This window comes from Pan troglodytes, chromosome 7 (assembly GCF_028858775.2).
Source record: "Pan troglodytes isolate AG18354 chromosome 7, NHGRI_mPanTro3-v2.0_pri, whole genome shotgun sequence".
NCBI classification, from domain to species: domain Eukaryota; kingdom Metazoa; phylum Chordata; class Mammalia; order Primates; family Hominidae; genus Pan; species Pan troglodytes.
This window is the reverse complement of record NC_072405.2, coordinates 14,610,061-14,627,773: the sequence shown is the minus strand read 5'-3', so window position 1 is coordinate 14,627,773 and position 17,713 is coordinate 14,610,061. Positions and strand designations below refer to the sequence as shown.

The following is a 17,713-nucleotide window of genomic DNA, read 5'->3' as shown; positions in this document are numbered from 1 at the left end:
GGGTGTGAACCCCTGAGGTGTGATCCCCTGAGTTATGAACCCTTGTGGTGTGATTCCCTGAGGTGTTAACCCCTGCGGTGTGATCCCCTGAGGTGTGAACCCCTGTGGTGTGATCCCCTGAGGTATGATACCCTGAGGTGTGAACCACTGTGGTGTGATTCCCCTGAGGTGTGAATTCCTGAGTTGTGAATCCTTGCGGTGTTATCACCTGAGTTATGAAACCTGAAGTGTGATCTCCTGGGGTGTTAACCCCTGTGGTGTGATTCCCCTGGGGTGTGAACCCCTGCAGTGTGATCTCCTGAGGTGTGAACCCCTGTGGTGTGAACCCCTGAGGTGTGACCCAAGGGGTGGATTTGGGGTATGGCCTGGGATTGCTGGGGGATATGGAAGAGGGGAAGGTTCAGGGTTTCTTAATTTTCTCAGGCAGATGGGAGGCATCTTCTCAGTTCCCTGGGGACTATCAGAGACCACCATTCCCCCATTCTTCCCTGGCTCCCTTGGCACATTTGAATCAGACCTTTGAGATCTCACTATGGCCTTTGTGGGAAAGGCTGTATGAACATAAATGGGTGTCCAGCCTGGGGGCCAGGTGAGGGAAGGCAGAGGCAGAGGGTAGCAGTGCCCCACCAATGTCCAGGGGAGAGCAACACCCTCATGTGGGCCACCCACTGAGAAGGCTTGACCACAGTGGGGTAAGTGAGGCCACTGTGTCGTGCTGCATCTGGCTTCACTCCATGCTCATGACGCATCCTTCTGATTAATGTCAGGAGGCAGTGGCTCTGGGCCCTTGGTAGGGAATGGGGTATTTTTGTTGCTGGAAAGAAACTTCCCTTGGTAGAAATGAATACATTGGCACTTGGCTTTCCATACTGGAGTGTGAGTGAGTCAGCCTCCCTGCGTCTGTGTCCACCAAGGGCACTGCAGGGCTAGGGGCAGCTTTGATTGTGGTAGAGGCACTGGGGCCCCTGTGGGAGCCTGGAGGTGCTTCTCCCACCCTCTCATGGGGACTCTGTAAACCTCTTGGTGTTACAGCTTGTGCTTCTCTCCTGCTGGCTGCCAGCCCACAGAGATGTGTTTTCCAGGCCACACAGGCATTGGCTCGCCTCTTTTTGGTGATTTGGAACTGACATCACAGTCCTCTGACTCCAGCTCTAACACTGGCTGGTCCACATATACACATCATCTATATGCACATGAAAGCTGTCATTATTCCTTCTGCTATGGAACCTGAATTACTGACAGCTGTAGTGTTGCTTCTGTCCTCAGATAGGTACAAACAGTTCCTGACTTACAATACTTTTGACTTAAAATTTTTTGATTTACAATGGTGTGAAAATGGCATGCATTTAGTTCACCCCCCAACTTATGATTGTGTTATATCTGGATAAACCTATCAAAAGTTGAAAATACTGTGAGTCAAACACACATTTTCTGTTTCTTTCTTTCTTTTTTTTTCTGTTGTCCAGGCTGGAGTGCACTGGCACAATCATAGCTCAATGTAACCTCAACTCCTGGGCCCAAGCAATCCTCTCACCTTAGCCTCTCATGTAGCTGGGACTACAGATGTGTGCCACTACACCTGGGTAATTTTTAAAAAAATTTTTTAATTTTGTAGAGGTGGTAGGAGGTCTTACGATGTTGCCCAGGCTGGTCTTGAACTCTTGGCCTCAAGCTATCCTCTTGCCTCGACCTTCCGAAGTGCCGGGATTGCAGGTTTCAGATGCTCAGCCCATGCTTTCAATTTTTAATATTTTCCATTTACAGTGGGTTTATCCAGACATAACCCCAGAGTAAGTCCAGGAGCATCTGTGTATGTAAATATAGAACGGTTGAATTCTATCCCCTTTAAAATTTACATATCAAAGTCTTGGCCAGTTATGGTGGTTCACGCCTGTAATACCAACACTTTGGGAGACCAAGGCACATGGATCACTCGAGGTCAGGAGTTTGAGACCAGCCTTGCCAACATGGCAAAACCCTGTCTCTACTAAAAATACAAAAATTAGCTGGACGTGGTGGTGTGCGCCTGTAGCTCCAGCTACTTGGGAGGCTGAGGCACAAGAATCGCTTGAGTCCTGAAGGCGGAGGTTGCAGTGATCTGAGATTGTGCCACTGCACTCCAGCCGGGTGAAAAAGAGAGACTCAGTCTCAAAAATAAAATAAAATTTAAAAAAAAGTCCTAACCCCCAATATGTCAGAACGTGACCTTATTTGGAAACAGGGTCACCACAGATATAATTAGTTAAGATGAGTTCACACTGAAGTAGGGTGGACCCCTAATTCATTATGACTGGTGTCCTTATAAAAGGAATGGCAAGTGAGGGAGCATAGTACCCAGGGACAACTCCATGTGAAGACTGGAGTTAGGGTGCCTCAAGTCAAGGAACGACCAGAAGTGAGGAGAGAGGCGGGGAACAGATCTTTCCCTAGTGCCTTCGCAGACCTTGATCTCAGATGTCTAGCCTCCAGGACCGTGAGAGAATAAATTCCTGTTGTTTGCAATATGTTGTGATGCAGCCCTAGGACCCTCATACACCAGTAGCTCAGAAACTTGGTAGATCTTTGAATACCTCTGTTTTATACAGAAAGGCAGGCCAGAGTCATACCCATTTTATAGAGGGGGAAACTGCATCCCAGATAAACGAAATGATTTATTTGAAATTACTTTCTTACAAAATGCTTTAAAAGAAAAAAAACAGAGAAATGTTAACTAGGGCAACATACAAATTGCCTGCCAACTGTTAAGCTCATATCCAATGCTCCTGACCACTTTAAGACTGGGCCTTTGGGATCCCTGTTTTTAGAGATGGAGTGGCCACAGATGAGTAGCCCATCATGGGGTGTTCAACAGTGCACCAAGCCAGGACTCACTAGAATGCTGAAGAATCCATGAATAATCCATTTATTTTAAACCTGCCAAAAGGGAAGGGTGTGTACACCTAAAGTATTTATTTTTATGCCACGAAATGCCAAAGAATGCTTTGATTTTTTTTTTCTTATGTAGTTTTCACCCTGAAGAAGGAACTCTCTGGGCTCCTAAATTCACGTGTAAATACCTGGATCAGAATCACATTTTTAGAGCCCAGTCAAGAGGTGTTAAACTTTCAAGACTCTAAAAAAACAAGCTGCAAAGAACAGAGGAAAGAGCAGGGCTTTGGAGTCAAGAGATGCTTTTGGGGTTCCAGCTCTGCTCTCCCTAAGGGCATGGCCCTGGGCAAGGTGCATTAATGTCTCTAGGTCTTATCTCAAAAATGGGATGACCAATCACACCTAGTTCCAGAGGGTTCCAATGGAATAATCTCTATGGAAGTGCTGTATAAAGGGCAAAGTCACTAAGCAGCACAGGTGTTTGGGTTTTAGGATGAAAAGAGGATAGCTCAGAATTTCGAGGCAGTGTGGCACCAGGGAGCACCCAGTGTCAACCCTTGAGTTCAAAAGGAAGAGGGGCTGGACGGTAGCTTGGCCAGAAGCTCTGAGATGGATTTCTGACTTCGTGAAGAAGATAATGAAAATGGAAAGCCTTTATGGGGGGGCCAACACTGAATTTTTTTTTTTTTTTTTGCAAAATATGTCATGTATGTTTATTTTAATGGTGATAGGGGTCTATGACCAATCCATTCTCCCTCCAAAGAGTTAGGTGCCTTTTCTTTAGAAAAGGTGCAGAGAGGGGGCTCACATAGAATGGTAAGGGGGCAATGAGCTGGAGTACCTTGAAAGACGTGCACATGATACACTTTGAGATCTCCATTCATCAAATCTAATCAATAATCCCCTCTTCCCACTTTCTTTTTTTTGAGATGGGGTCTCACTCTGTCACCTAGTCTGGAGTGCAGTGGCGCCATCTTGACTCACAGCAACCTCTGCCTCCCAGGCTCAAGCGATTCTCTTGCCTCAGCCTCCCCAGTAGCTGGAATTACAGGTACATGCTACCATGCCCAGCTAATTTTTTTTTTTTTTTTGAGACCGAGTCTCGCTCTGTTGCTCAGGCTGGAGTGCAGTGGTGTGATCTCGGCTCACTGCAACCTCCATCTCCCAGGTTCAAGTGATTCTCCTGCCTCAGCCTCCCCAGTAGCTGGGATTACAGGCGTGTTACACCAAATTCAGCTAATTTTTTTTTTTTTTTTTTTTTTTTTTTGTGATAGGGTCTTACTCTGTCTCCCAGGCTGGAGTGCAGTAACTCTCTCTTGGCTTACCACAACCTCTGCCTCCTGGGTTCAAGAGATTCTCCTGCCTCAGGCTCCCAAATAGCTGGGATTACAGGCACATGCCACCATGCCTGGCTAATTTTTGTATTTTTAGTAGCAACGAGGTTTCACCGTGATGGCCAGGCTGGTCTCAAACTCCTGACCTCAGGTGATCCACCTGCCTTGATCTCCCAAAGTGCTGGGATTACAGGCATGAGCCACCGCACCCAGCCCTAATTTTTGTACTTTTAGTAAAGACGGGGTTTTGCCATATTGGCCAGGATGGTCTTGAACTCCTGACCTCTAGTGATCATCCCACCTCAGCCTCCCAAAGTGCTGAGATTACAGGCATGAGCCACTGTGCCCAGCCCCCTCTTCTCACTTTCTCCACTTTACTCAGCACCCACAATGCCTCTCCTGCCCGCTTTCTATGACTAATTTTCCCCCTCAAGACTTCACCTGTGTTGTCTGGGGAGGAGTAGGAGGTGATACTAGAATAGGAAGTGTCATCTGCGTCATGTGTACCCCCTGGCCCCCTTACTTGGAGTTGGATGTCCTCTGTACACCGATAAGAGACTCTGAAGGAGTGACCAATGTCAGAGTGGCACTGTGAGGCAGTCAGACTGCCGTTCCCATCTTCCCAGGAAGATGTGAGGGAAGGAACCTGAACACAGATGGTTGTGCATTTGTCTGGGAGTTAGGAGGATGAAGGCTGGAGGTGGAGTGGGTAGGAGGAGGGAGGAGAACAAGGGAAATGAGAAGCTGTGACTGACTTTGAAAGAACTGGGTTGTTGGACCTCATACATTCTCAAGGGCTGGGAAAGCAGACGTGAATGTCCTCAAATTTAGCTAATAGAGAACATCGATTTCCTTTATGCAGCTCAGCCAAATGCATTTAACTTCTACTTAAATATTGCCAGCAAGTATTTTTCAGTTCTTACAATAAAATCCTCTTTTTAGGTCACCTTTCAAATTTCCTGGCTGTCCCTTAGAGGGGCTGCTTTCAGAGATAATGTCTTAATTCAGCAAGACATCTGACTTAATTACACTGCTAATATGCATTTCTTCCTTCCTCTTTTAGAGAAATAGAGAGGAAGACAAACCCTCATTTTCTAGAACTATTTTCTTGTCCTGTGTTTTAGCACTACTGTATATATATGATGCCCTCTCTGAAAGCTTGCCTCTAGGTTTACCTGTCCACCAACCATTTAGCCAGGCCCAGTGTCAATAGCAGAAAAGCAGTGGATTAATAACAACAGAAACAACAAGAGCAAGAAGAAAGCGTATTCTTCTTTGTTAGTTCTCCTGGCTGCACTACATCATAATTATGGTTTCATACAGCCTCTGTATTTTAAAAATTGTGACTTTAGGTGACAGTACAGAAAGCCAGTGATGCTTTCACTCTCATATGCCTCAATGGTAAAATGTATACAGAGTTTGTGAACTGAAAATTGTCAGGAACTAAAGAATATTTTATGATCTAAACTAGTCGTCATTGTTACAGTGCATCTAACAAGAGAACATCTTCAACAGCCCTCCTCCTCCGTGGAAGCTGTCTAGGAAACACATCTCAACAATTCAAGAAATTCTCATACCATGGGTGTTCCTGGCTTCCTGCTATTTTCTCACTCCTGCTCCCCTCAGCCTTCACCCCCACCCTAATGAATATTCAGCCTGCATCCTTCAACCAGGATTTTGAATAGGATGCTTCCTGTTTTTCCTATTAAAGATTAACTGTTGTCCTGGGTAAGAGACTGTTTAGTGAGAGCTGGCAGCTGGGAATTCCTGTTTATTTTTTATTATGACCCTGGTTCTGGGGACAACATATATCTCAAAGTTACAAATAAGGCCTTGTATATTCTGATGGCTCTGTTAGTCCTCACTCTGTATTGCATTCTTTTTTTTTAAATCTACATGCCTGTCCCATCTCACTGTGAGCATTTCAAAGGCAGGAATTAAGTCTTATTAATTTCTCTCTTCCGTTGCCCATCATAGTGACCAGAACAGAGCTCAATAAAATGTGTTGAATAGATGAATGGGCTGTTAATTCTGCTGTTTAGCAGAATTAAATTTAAAGGAGTTTAATTGAGCAATGAATGATTCACGGATCAGGCAGCCCCCAGAATTACAGCAGATTCAGAGAGGCTCCAGGGATACCTCACTGTCAGAACAAAAAAAGGGAAGTGACGTACAGAAATCAGAGGTGAGGTGCAGAAACAGCTGGATTGGTTACAGCTTGGCATTTGCCTTATTTGAACACAGTCTGAACACTCAGCTCTGTATGAAGTGTGGCTGCTGAGATTGGCCGAGACTCAGCTATTGTTACAGGCTGTAATCCTAAATTAGGGTTTCAGTCTTGTCTGCACACTAAGGTAGGTTGCAGTTCGTCCACAAGGACTCAAATACAGAAGTATGGAGTCCTTCTCAGGCCGTATTTAGTTTGCTTTAACAAGGCATAGCAGTGATAAGTTCCAGAGAGAGGTGGTCAGCATGATTCATCTCTGTCCTCAGACGAGAAGAGGATAAGGAGGGATGAGAGCCATTTGTGCCTATTTTGTACCTTTTTGGCAAAGTCATGATTACTTAGTCATGTAACATGTAACTTCGCATGACCCACTGGGTCCAGAAACTAGGTTTAATTTTTTTATCCAACAGTGAAGTTTTCCATACTTCACTCAAGCACTTAGTAATTGCTGTAGCTTTGCTTCATTGCAGCGGCTTCATAGATCATGGCTGTTGTTCATCGCTTGTGGCGTGCCTGGGAAATCAATAGCTAAAAATGTTTTGTGAACCCTTAGTAGTTGTTACCTGGGTAGGTTTGGAATGTTCCAGGAGAATTAATGAACAATCAGGTGATAGTTTTGTCATTTTACAGGGAATAATAAGCAAATGCGTGTTTGGAAGTGTGATTCTATCAAATCCGTTTATAAATAAGTGCATATTTGCCATTTAAAGTAGTAATTTTTTGATCTATGACTTGGGCTTCATGGGATTAGCTATAAGGACATGTCTGGGAGTCTCCTCACAATTAGAATGAAATCCTTGAGTTTTTTTCCTAAAAACCTTATGGATGGTGTTTTGCATTTGTCATCTGCAAGAAAACATGTAAACACCCTGGTATTTCTTTAGTATTCATTTTTAAGGGCTGCAAATGGATTTTACAAACATGATTTCATGAATCCTTAAATAAAGCCTGGGAAACAGTAGATACACTTAACATTTAGCAAAACTCTTCAGTAGCTTCTTGCCACCATAGGGATAAATTCCTCCACAGCTCGCCCTTTCTCAGACACTAACCTCCAGTTACACCAAACGATTGCAGGTTTCACCTCATGTGCACTCTCTTGCCTTCAGCCTTTTGTGTACACTCTTCCTTCTCCCAGACCTTCCCTCCCCAACTCCTAATCCTCCTTCAAGATGAGAAACTTGAATATCACCTCCTCAGCACAGCTTCCTGATTTCTACACCCAGTTAGGTCCCTTGCTAGTTGCTTCCTCACAGAGGGAATTACACAGAGAAATTAAGGTCCACAATGCAAACATTTCCAGAGTAATCACCACTTTTTAAGTTATTTTCAATGTCAATAGAAAATATTTGAGTTCTGGGCTGTCCTCTTTGTGATAATCCATGTCCTTTTATTTATGTATTTGAATTGATGTTCTGTCCAAAGTTGCTGCCAAAATTACATTTTGGAGGAGCCAGGAAGAGCTTGTCAAACATCTTGATGTGTGGTTTGTATGGTTTCATTTGGTCTGACGATCTTATCTATCCAGAGAAAAAGCAAGTCACAGCTCTATCTTTGCCTTCTTTCTCTGGATAGTTTAATATATTATTAATAGTTTGACCATAATTCAAATTCCATTTTTAGGAGCATCGGAAGATGATATGACATTTCTGATTTTATTAGAACATTCTTTCATTTAATATTGCTTAAAAAAAGCAGCCAGTATGTGGAGGCTGAGAAGCCTTTGGTTATATAAGCTGCTTTATGATGGTTTTATTTTAGTTGTATAACATCTTTGTGATTCTTAATAATATTCAGAACAGCAGAAGGGTCAAGAGAGCAGATTATGAAGGAAGCCATGCCACGTTCGGTACATAAAGTACTATATCTGAGGCTCAGTTGTCTCATTTATATACTGGAAATGACAATAATATCTATCTCAGGTTTACTATAGGGGTTAAATGTAATAATGAGTTATTACATTAATAAAATGTAATAAAATGTAATATGTAATAAAGAGTTTGATATACAGCTCAAGGTTAGTACTCATTCAGTGCTAGCTATTTTATTACTCTCTCTCTATATATATATATATATATACACACTAACGATGAAGTGGCGTTGTTGGGGTAAAAATCTGGGGTAAATACTCGAGATTCATTGTCTCACGGCCATGGAAAACTAGGACGCAGGCACACAAAGAGTGAGGTTCAGAATGGAAGTTTAATAGGCAAAAGAAAGAGAGGAGATCTCTGCAGCAGAGAGGCATGCTGGAGAAGTGAGTTGCTGGTTCCACAGTGGAATGCAAGGTTTTTTATAGATGAGCTTGAGGAGGTGGTGTCTGATTTACATAGGGCATGAAAGATTGGTCAGACCAGGTGTTTCATTTGCATAAGGCACGAAAAACTGGTTAGGACTCGGTGTGCCATTGCAGATGGTTCTCTACCTGGCTGGTGCCATGTTGCCTGTTCCTTTACTGTACATGTGGTGACAAAAAAAAGAGAAGATGGAGACTCTATGTTGGACATACCTGGCCTCCAGGTAGCCCTTTTCTATTGGCACAGCTGCTGGCATTCACCCGTGCAAGTTCCCAGCTTGCTTATTTGTCTGCAGCTCAATTTTTCAGGCTGCTGTTTGTTAGAAAGGAAATGATTTGGGGGCTGCTTTTTGTTAAAAGGGACATTTCACTGGGGACTCTGCTGCACCTACTATCTGTCTAATAATTTCTTTCTACCTCCTGCATCAGCAAGCTGCCCTTTTTCCTTCCTGATGAAGCAATTTCCTTTTCAAGTTGACCTCCTATAGGTGCCACAAAAGTTACAGCAGTCCTAGGGACAGTGAGTTTCATCTCGTTTTCTGTTCCTGTGATGCTAACAAGCTGACCTAAATTCTCTCCGGTCACATGGTCCCATAAGCTCTCTGAGGGTAAGAAGTGTAGCATCCTCATCTTTGGGCTCCCTGTAGCCCATTGTTCAGTGGTACTAGACTGGTCTTTACCATTTGCCTCTGTCATGGTGTCTTCGTTCTGTTCTTTCAGCATGGTTTGGATGGCCATCTCTCTCCTGCATGGAGCCACCAGCGGACTCATCCTGATCCTAAGGCCCACTGCGTCTTGCCCATAGGTGCTCAATGAATGTTTGTTATTAGGAGCATGCAGATGACAAACATTCCTTTTCAATGAGAGCAGATGAGAAAATAACTGCCTTATTTTAATCCCAATTTACTTTTCTTCCATTTTATGATCTTGGTAAAAAATGTGAGGAAGGATTTGATCACAATTTTCTTCACTAATTCTTCACCTACCTACCTAACCAATCAACAAAGCTGTCAGGATTCCACACAGGCATCCAGCTCCTACTTTAAGGGGCAGCTTAAGTCTTTGTGGTCATTATCGTTATTAATGAGTTATTGATTAGCAAACACATCAGTCTGGTATTCAAGCAAGGGCTGCTGATGGAATCGTAAAAGGAAAGATGTTTTAAAAGTTCTATTATGACTGCTGAAACAGATTACATTGGACATCTTTGGTTCTCATTAATTACAGCCATGGTGGACACAATTCTAGAGAATCTCCTGCCTACAGAAGTAATAGAGGAAAAGCCCTCATGGATACATATAGGTTTTGTTAATTTCCACCCCTTCTTCAAGAACTCATCACCTGTAAGAGCCAATGAAAACAAATCTATCCATTTATCTATTTATCTATCTTTCTATTTTTTTTTTTTTTTTTTTTTTTGGCCATTTGCCAGTCAACAATGACTCCTGCTCCTGATTGCGTAATTGTTTTGAAACTTTTCTCAGGCCTAAGATAGAAGCCTCCACACTCCTTCCCATCTTCTCCGTCTCTCACCATTTATTATATGACATCACAGAGGGAGACTCCTCTTAGAGTAACAGGTTCTGATTTTTGTTTGTCATTTACTATTTTGTGAAAAGAATTCAGAAGGAAGTCAAACTGGCCACTTTTTCAGTCCATAGGGGTCTGAGTGCTATAATCCTGGTTCTCAATTTCCCGTCTGTCTGTTGAAGAACTTGCAGGTCACTGGGTGACACTTAAGCATCCCTAGAGCTGTGACATTTTTTCGTCTGTCTGTAGGAAAAACTGGAAGAGGCCCCCAAAGTTTATAATACCTGAAAGACAAAGTTCCTTAAAACTTTCATTCTGCTAGGACAATGAAAAACCCTCCCATGGAAATACTTGACTTGGATATCGTTATCTATTTAGATGGTAAAGTTGTGGGTGCTATGATTTATAACATGAGAGCTGCTTCCTGGGCCAAACTTTGAGTTTGTTTATTAATCCTGGAAACCATTATAACCAAGTTAATAGGAAAAAGGAGATCCCTGAACTCCGTGTACTTGGAAGTTCCTGAAAGCAGCTCAGAGTTAGTAACTGGCTGCCCCCAGGTAAAATCCATGCAAATAGCGGTGATGAGAAACCTCTCTGGAATGCCCTCCCCGTCCTTCTTTACTTAGTTATTTATGTTCAGTGACTTCCTTAGAATCACGTCCTTTCAAGAAGGATCATTCTAAGAGTATTTTTATTACAGGAAATTTAGAGGCAGAATGCTAAATTTCACAAATATATAAAGATGCAATCAATTTGTCCCTAGCCTAAGGTATGTTCTATTTGCCATGGAATGGGGCTTAGCTAAAAGTTAGTCAATTCTGATAACTTGAGGAGCATTCATAATGTTTAAACAGAGGATCTGAGCCAACTTGCAACTAAATCACTTCTTAAAAATTATTTCAGGCCAGGCGTGGTGGCTTATGCCTGTTTGTCCTAGCACTTTGGAAGGCCAAGGTGGGAGCATCACCTGAGGTCAGGAGTTCAGAGACCAGCCTGGCCAACATGGTGAAACCCCATTTCTACTAACAATACAAAAATTAGCTGGGCATGGTGGAGGGCACCTGTAATCCCAGCTACTGAGAAGGCTGAGGCAGGAAAATCACCTGAACCCGGGAGCTGAAGGTTGTAGTGAGCCAAGATCGTGCCACTGCACTCCAGCCTGGGTGACAGAGTGAGACTCTGTCTCAAAAAAAGAGAACAAACCAAAAAAGTTTCTTCATCCACCACAAAATGTCTGATTTCATTTGCTGGATTTTCAAATGACTAGTGAAAATGGCCAACATGAATGGAGTTTTCACAATTAGCCACTGGTAAAGTGAGAATGAGATTTTTCTGCCTTGCCGGCCATGAGGTTGGCATCGTGGTTAATGGGGGTAATCTGTGCAAAGAATTTTGAGGAGTGCCTGGCATACAGATGGTTCTCAAAAATGTTAGGTAGTTTTATCATCATCGTTAGTAAATAAATAAGTTCAAATCTATGATCAGTGCTAGAAAAATCTGGTGGTCAATATAAACTCACATCTCAGGAAGGTACAACTGTTCATTTTCCTCTAAAATTTTGATAAATTTGCAGAAGCTCCTGTCCTCCACACTTTCTCTCCTAGCCTACTAATTGATGGAAACAATTTGGTTTAAATTTCTAACTGAGATCTGTGAGCAAGACGGAAAGTCAAGATTTCTATCATTATGGGAACAGGTTTCTACAGATCATTTTTATTTTTAATAAAGTCATGTTTTTAACCATTCAAGAATACACATCAAAATTTAAGGATTGCTAGAATAGAATTAAACATTGTAAAAAAAACCCCCATATTTTTAGTAAAATGGGCATGTGAAAATATATGTTTGTGTATCTTCACATACCCATTTCATATATATGTGTATATATGATATTATATATGATATATGATATATATTCATATATACATATATGTATACTTGAAATATATATTTCATATATGTATACCCATTTCATATATATGTGTATATATGATATATATGATACATGATATATATTCATATATGTATACATGAAATATATATTTCATATATGTATATATATATGAAATGGGTATGTGAAAATACACAAACATATATTTTCACATGCCCATTTTAAATATTTGTTTGTGTGTGTATGTATATATATATATAAAATCAGAAAATGGAAAATGTCTAGAGTATCTGTGTTACGAGACTTCAGGCACCTGGGGAAAATTATTTTCTGACCAGCAGTCTCTGGAAGAGGCGCCAGGCCTTGTGTGTGGCCTTGGCCTGGGTCCCAGTCTTGCACTTTCTCCCTCCAGCCTGGTGGGCCAGGGCCAAGGGCCTTTGCTTTAATCCTACAGTTTCTGCTCAATCATTAGCCCTTCATATGACCCTCACCTGGATGTGATCGTCCCTCTCTTACGCTCTAGTAACAGTATTGTTTTGGGTGGGTCAACATCCAAAACACTAGTGTCCTCATTTAATTAAGGTCAAGTCTCCTTATATTGGGTTAGCACTAAAGTAATGGCAGTTTTTGCAATTTCTTTTAATGGCAAAGGCCACAATTACTTTTGCACCAATCTAATAACTTCCTTCATGGCAAAAACTTTTTGCTACCTTTATACTAAGTGTCTTGTACCTAGCAGCTGCTTTCAAAATGTATTAAATGAATGAATGAAATAAAAATAAAATTAAATTCAATGGTACATCATTTATCTTGGCATCTGATGTAAATTAGGTATCAGTAAAGGGTAGCTATGATTATGAGGATACATAATTTCAGAACTAAGTTGTGAGGCATCTTATTTCCATATCTCAACTAGTATTTGAAATGTAGCTTTAGGTGAAAAAGTTTAGGCTTCTAGACCATGTTTTTAAAAAGTTAATCCAACAATGGAAGCCTCAATATATAGTAGAATTTCTCTTGTATGTTGAACTCCCTAGAATATGCTCATAAACATATTTCTTTTTCAAGATAATTTTATTTTTCATGTTATGAAAATGTTAATGTAATTATACTAATCTTAAAATAAACAAAATCATGTTTAGTTTTGTCGTCCAGAGATAACCATATGAATATGTAAATTTTGTTTTCTAGGCAGGATTCTTTTTTTTCAACATAGCTGTGATTCATTCAAATGAGTGAATTTAACAAATATTTGCATTATGTTTTTTATGTGTCAGGGCTGTGCTTATAGTGTGTACACTGTGTTTACATAGAAAATATAATTTTGTATTCAATTTTTTAGCAAATATAATAATAGACATTTGCCAATGTTATTCAAAACTCTTTGTAAATATAATCACGCTTTTTAAAAACTAAGCATCCTATGGTTGATCATTTTGGTCCTTTTCAATATTATAATACTGCAACATTGTTTTAGATGATTAGGATGCTTTGTTTAGGAAAGATTCGCAGATACAGATTTACTGGGAGGAAAGCTATGAGCATTTTAAGACTTTTGATTTACCAACTTGCTTTCCAAAATGGGGTACAAATTAACTGAATGGAAAGATAGAAATACAGAAAACAAAGAAAGGTAAATAATTGTGATATAGTATTTTGCAAATGTTGAAATAAATTCTTTAGCTAGAAAAAAAAGAACTATAGGAAACATGGAGAAATAGAAAATGTTTCTATATACAGAATACAGAAAAATACAGTTTTAAAAAAGTATACCTTAATATTAAGGCTTCCGCGGCAAACCAGAGTGAAGTGATGTTCAACCCCACTTTGTTAAATGCTTGAAATTCATTTGCAGTTGCCAGCTTATTTGGAGGTTTTGACGGTGCCCAGAGAGAGAAGGAAGTGTCTGTTTGAGGCGCCTTGCTCCTAATCCAGTGTCTCCTAAAAGCACAGAACCTTGGTAGTTCAAGCAAGATGTCTTTCTGGTATGCCTAGAGGCACCTGAAACCATGACACAGTTAGGACAAATATAGTAGATTGTACACACACAGGAGTTTCATGTAACAAGTGAAACCAAGGTTTCTTTCAAAGCTTAGGGTTTCTTTCATGTGAAAGATACGTTCTTATTTTTAGATAGGAAGAACTCCATGCTGAAGCAAGCAGTGTGATATAATCTTTTATTGTCTTGAAGGAAATTAGCCAGGGAATTGATTCATGTTTAGCCATGTCATTCCAGGAATCCTTTAAGCTGACTATAGGGAGCTAATACTTTCTGAAAGTAATTTTACCCAAAAGAAACACAGACTTTTGGCTGGGCGCGGTGGCTCACGCCTGTAATCCCAGCACTTTGGGAGGCTGAGGCGGGCAGATCATGAGGTCAGGAGATGGAGACTATCCTGGCTAACACGGTGAAACCCTGTCTCTACTAAAAATAGAAAAAATTAGCCGGGCGCGGTGGCGGGCACCTGTAGTCCCAGAACTCCGGAGGCTGAGGCAGGAGAATGGCGTGAACCGGGGAGGCAGAGCTTGCAGTGAGCCGAGATCGCACCACTGCACTCCAGCCTGGGCAACAGAGCGAGACTCCGTCTCAAAAAAAAAAGAAACACAGACTTTTGAGGTAGAAGAGACAGACATTGGAGGCATGTTTCAGTTCAATTACATTCTCTCTTTCTCTCTCTCTTCTGACTGATAAATGACATACAGTACACATTTTAGAAATTTAGGTGGCTTTGGTGATATTTCAAGATTTTCCTTACAACTGACAACTGAGTATAAAGCTCAGAAATTTGGCAGTGAACAAAGAGGTAGAATATTTACCAGTCCAACTCTTGGAACCCTTCCCAAGGCATGCTCCTAAAGGCTGAGTGTTTAGCTAACTCTTAAAATGCAAAGATTTATCAGGCCTTCACTGGCTGATTGCAAGTGTTATGCACATGAGGTCATGATTTCAATTCCCACATAACACAGTTAACTGTACTTTATTTCATAACCAGCCTACCTTGTCCTACACTGAATTGGTGTTTGTAAGGAGACAGCATGAGGTAGGCCCTGGGAAGGAAGAAACACGGGGATAGAAGCTCCTTTGATTGATCCCCTAGTATATGCCATTAATTTTATAAGAAAGACCAGGTAAAAGAGGAATGATCAATCATTCACTGTAAATTCATCACCAATGTGGAAGAAGAGTTTATGTGCATGAAGGACAGTTCATTTCAAATTATAAGATATACGAATAAAATAATACTATCATTAACCTCTGCATTTCTTTCTTTTTTTGAGATGGGATCTCGCTCTGTCACCCAGGCTGGTGTACGGTGGTGAGATCTTGGCTCACTGCAACCTCAGCCTCCCGGGCTCAAGCGATTCTCGTGCCTCAGCCTTCCATGTAGCTGGGACTATAAGTATGCACCACCACACCTGGCTAATTTTTGTATTTTTCGTGGAGACAGGGTTTCACCATGTTGGCTAGGCTGGTCTTTAACTCCTGACCTCAAGTGATCTCCCTGCTTCAGCCTCCCAAAGTGCTGGGATTACAGGTATGAGCCACCTCGCCCAGTCCAACCTCTGCATTTCTTATCTAGTGCATTCACTCATTTATTCAATAAATATTTATGAAGGGCCTATCACGTGCCAAAGTTTATGCAGGAAAGGTCAATTCCTTTTATCTAGACAGTGTTATGTGACACAACCTTTAGCAAACAACAAAACCAATTCTCTTAGTCCATATGGGCTTCTATAGCAAAATATCATAAACTGGGTGGTATATAATCAACAGAAATATATTCTCACAGTCCAAGAGACTGGGAAGTCCAAGATTAAGGCACCAGAAGATTTGATATCTGGTGAATGTCATCTTTTTACTGTGTCCTCACCTTGCAAAAGGGCTAAACAAGCTTCCCTGGAGCTTTTGTATAAGGTCACTAGTCCCATTCACCCCTAAAGGACCCACACCTTAATACCATGACCTTGAAGATGAGGTTTCAACATGAATTTTGGAGGAGACAGTCAGACCATAGAACCAACCAAAATCTTGATAGATCATTGGCACTGGGAATGACTTGGGTCTCTTGCTTGGAGAGTAACTACATTGATATATTAGCAATCTCGAACTCTTGACTTTTTTTTTTTGAGGCAGAATGTCACTCTCACCCAGGCTCAAGTGCTTTGGCTCACTGCAACCTCTGCCTCCCAGGTTCAAGTGATTCTCCTGTCTCAGCCTCCCGAGTAGCTGGGGACTACAGATGCGCAGCACCATGCCCGGCTAATTTTTGTGTTTTTCAGCGGAGACAGGGTTTTACCGTGTTGCCCAGCTGGTCTCAAACTTCTGACCTCAAGTGATTTGCCTGCCTTGGCCTCCCAGAGTGCTGGCATTACAGGTGTGAGCCACCGCTCCGGGACTATATTATCAATCTCTATCCGGTAATTGCTTCCCTGGGAAGAGAGAAAGCCAACTATAATCAGATCGAACGAAAAGGAAAGAAGATTGGATATGAAAACCTACAGAGCCCAACATTCCAGGACATCGGAGAAGCCACTGAAGACAATTTAGAAGGAATGATAGAAAGGCAACCACTTTTTCTCTTCAAATCAAACCAAGATTTTGGCATACTAGAAATGAAAAGCAGAGTTCCTCCTTTGTAAGCGCAGCTTGACCAGATCAGAGATTTGACTTTCCCCGGGGACTTTGTTTCTAGAGATCAGTGTCTCTCTTCTGCCGTATTAGAGATATTTTTCTCCTCCTATTGAGTTCCGGTTGAAATGTGAACATCTGACACATTAGTTCCCTGTAGCATGGTCAAGACAAGGTTATTAGATTTCCATAAGACATTCTTAAATTCAGCAGCTTTTTTCAACCTATCCCCCAGTAAACAGTAATAACATGATGGGTGGTATTCACTAGGGCCCCAGTGAATCACTAGTGATATCACTAGGGCCACAGCCTCCCGAGTAGCTGTGTACTTATAACTATAAGTTAATTTGCAAGTAGAGTAAAATCTCAGACCCTTTATAACTCTTGATAATTTTGCTGACATGGATGGGATGCCAACAGAGACCTGACTTTCTGGAAAAGGAAGAATCCTGTGAGCCAATGAATGGGATTTGAGAGAAGTCCGTGGAAAACAGTAGTGAAGTTATTGACCACTATTTTTTACTAATGCCTAATTCTAGCCTGTTTTTAGTTTCTTTAGTTTTGTTGGTTCCAGATTTTTTAGTGGAATCATAGTTAGTTACTTTCAATATTTTTAAATAATAAAGTCTTTAAGTCTATGAGTAAAGCATCCCCCAAATCCAGAGAGCAGCATCTCCGCACTGGGAATGGCCATGGAAGCTCCTGCCACTGGCTCGCCAGGGAGGGCAGAAGGAAAATGGCTAGAGTTTGGTAGGTAGAGATTGCGTGAGAAAGGGTTTCCTATAACCTGCTGGCTTATGAGGGACCATCAGAAACCCCAGAAAAGTTTGTGGGATTCCAGACAGAAGAGACCATTGCTTGGCTTACCAGGATTTAACTGGGGACTCTAAAAGCCTCACTGAGAAGTTCCATATGTATGTGGGCAATGGCTGGA

General features: G+C 41.5%; 1 long non-coding RNA gene across 1 annotated transcript in view; it reads right to left on the bottom strand.

Annotated features, from left to right (window-relative positions):
* The window catches only part of LOC107976231 (uncharacterized), a 37,203-nt gene that overhangs the window by 9,676 nt on the left and 9,814 nt on the right, over positions 1-17,713 (bottom strand). The window contains exon 2 of the long non-coding RNA XR_001720007.4: positions 13,923-14,150. This is a non-coding gene — a long non-coding RNA (uncharacterized LOC107976231). The remainder of the gene's footprint in view (positions 1-13,922; positions 14,151-17,713) is intronic.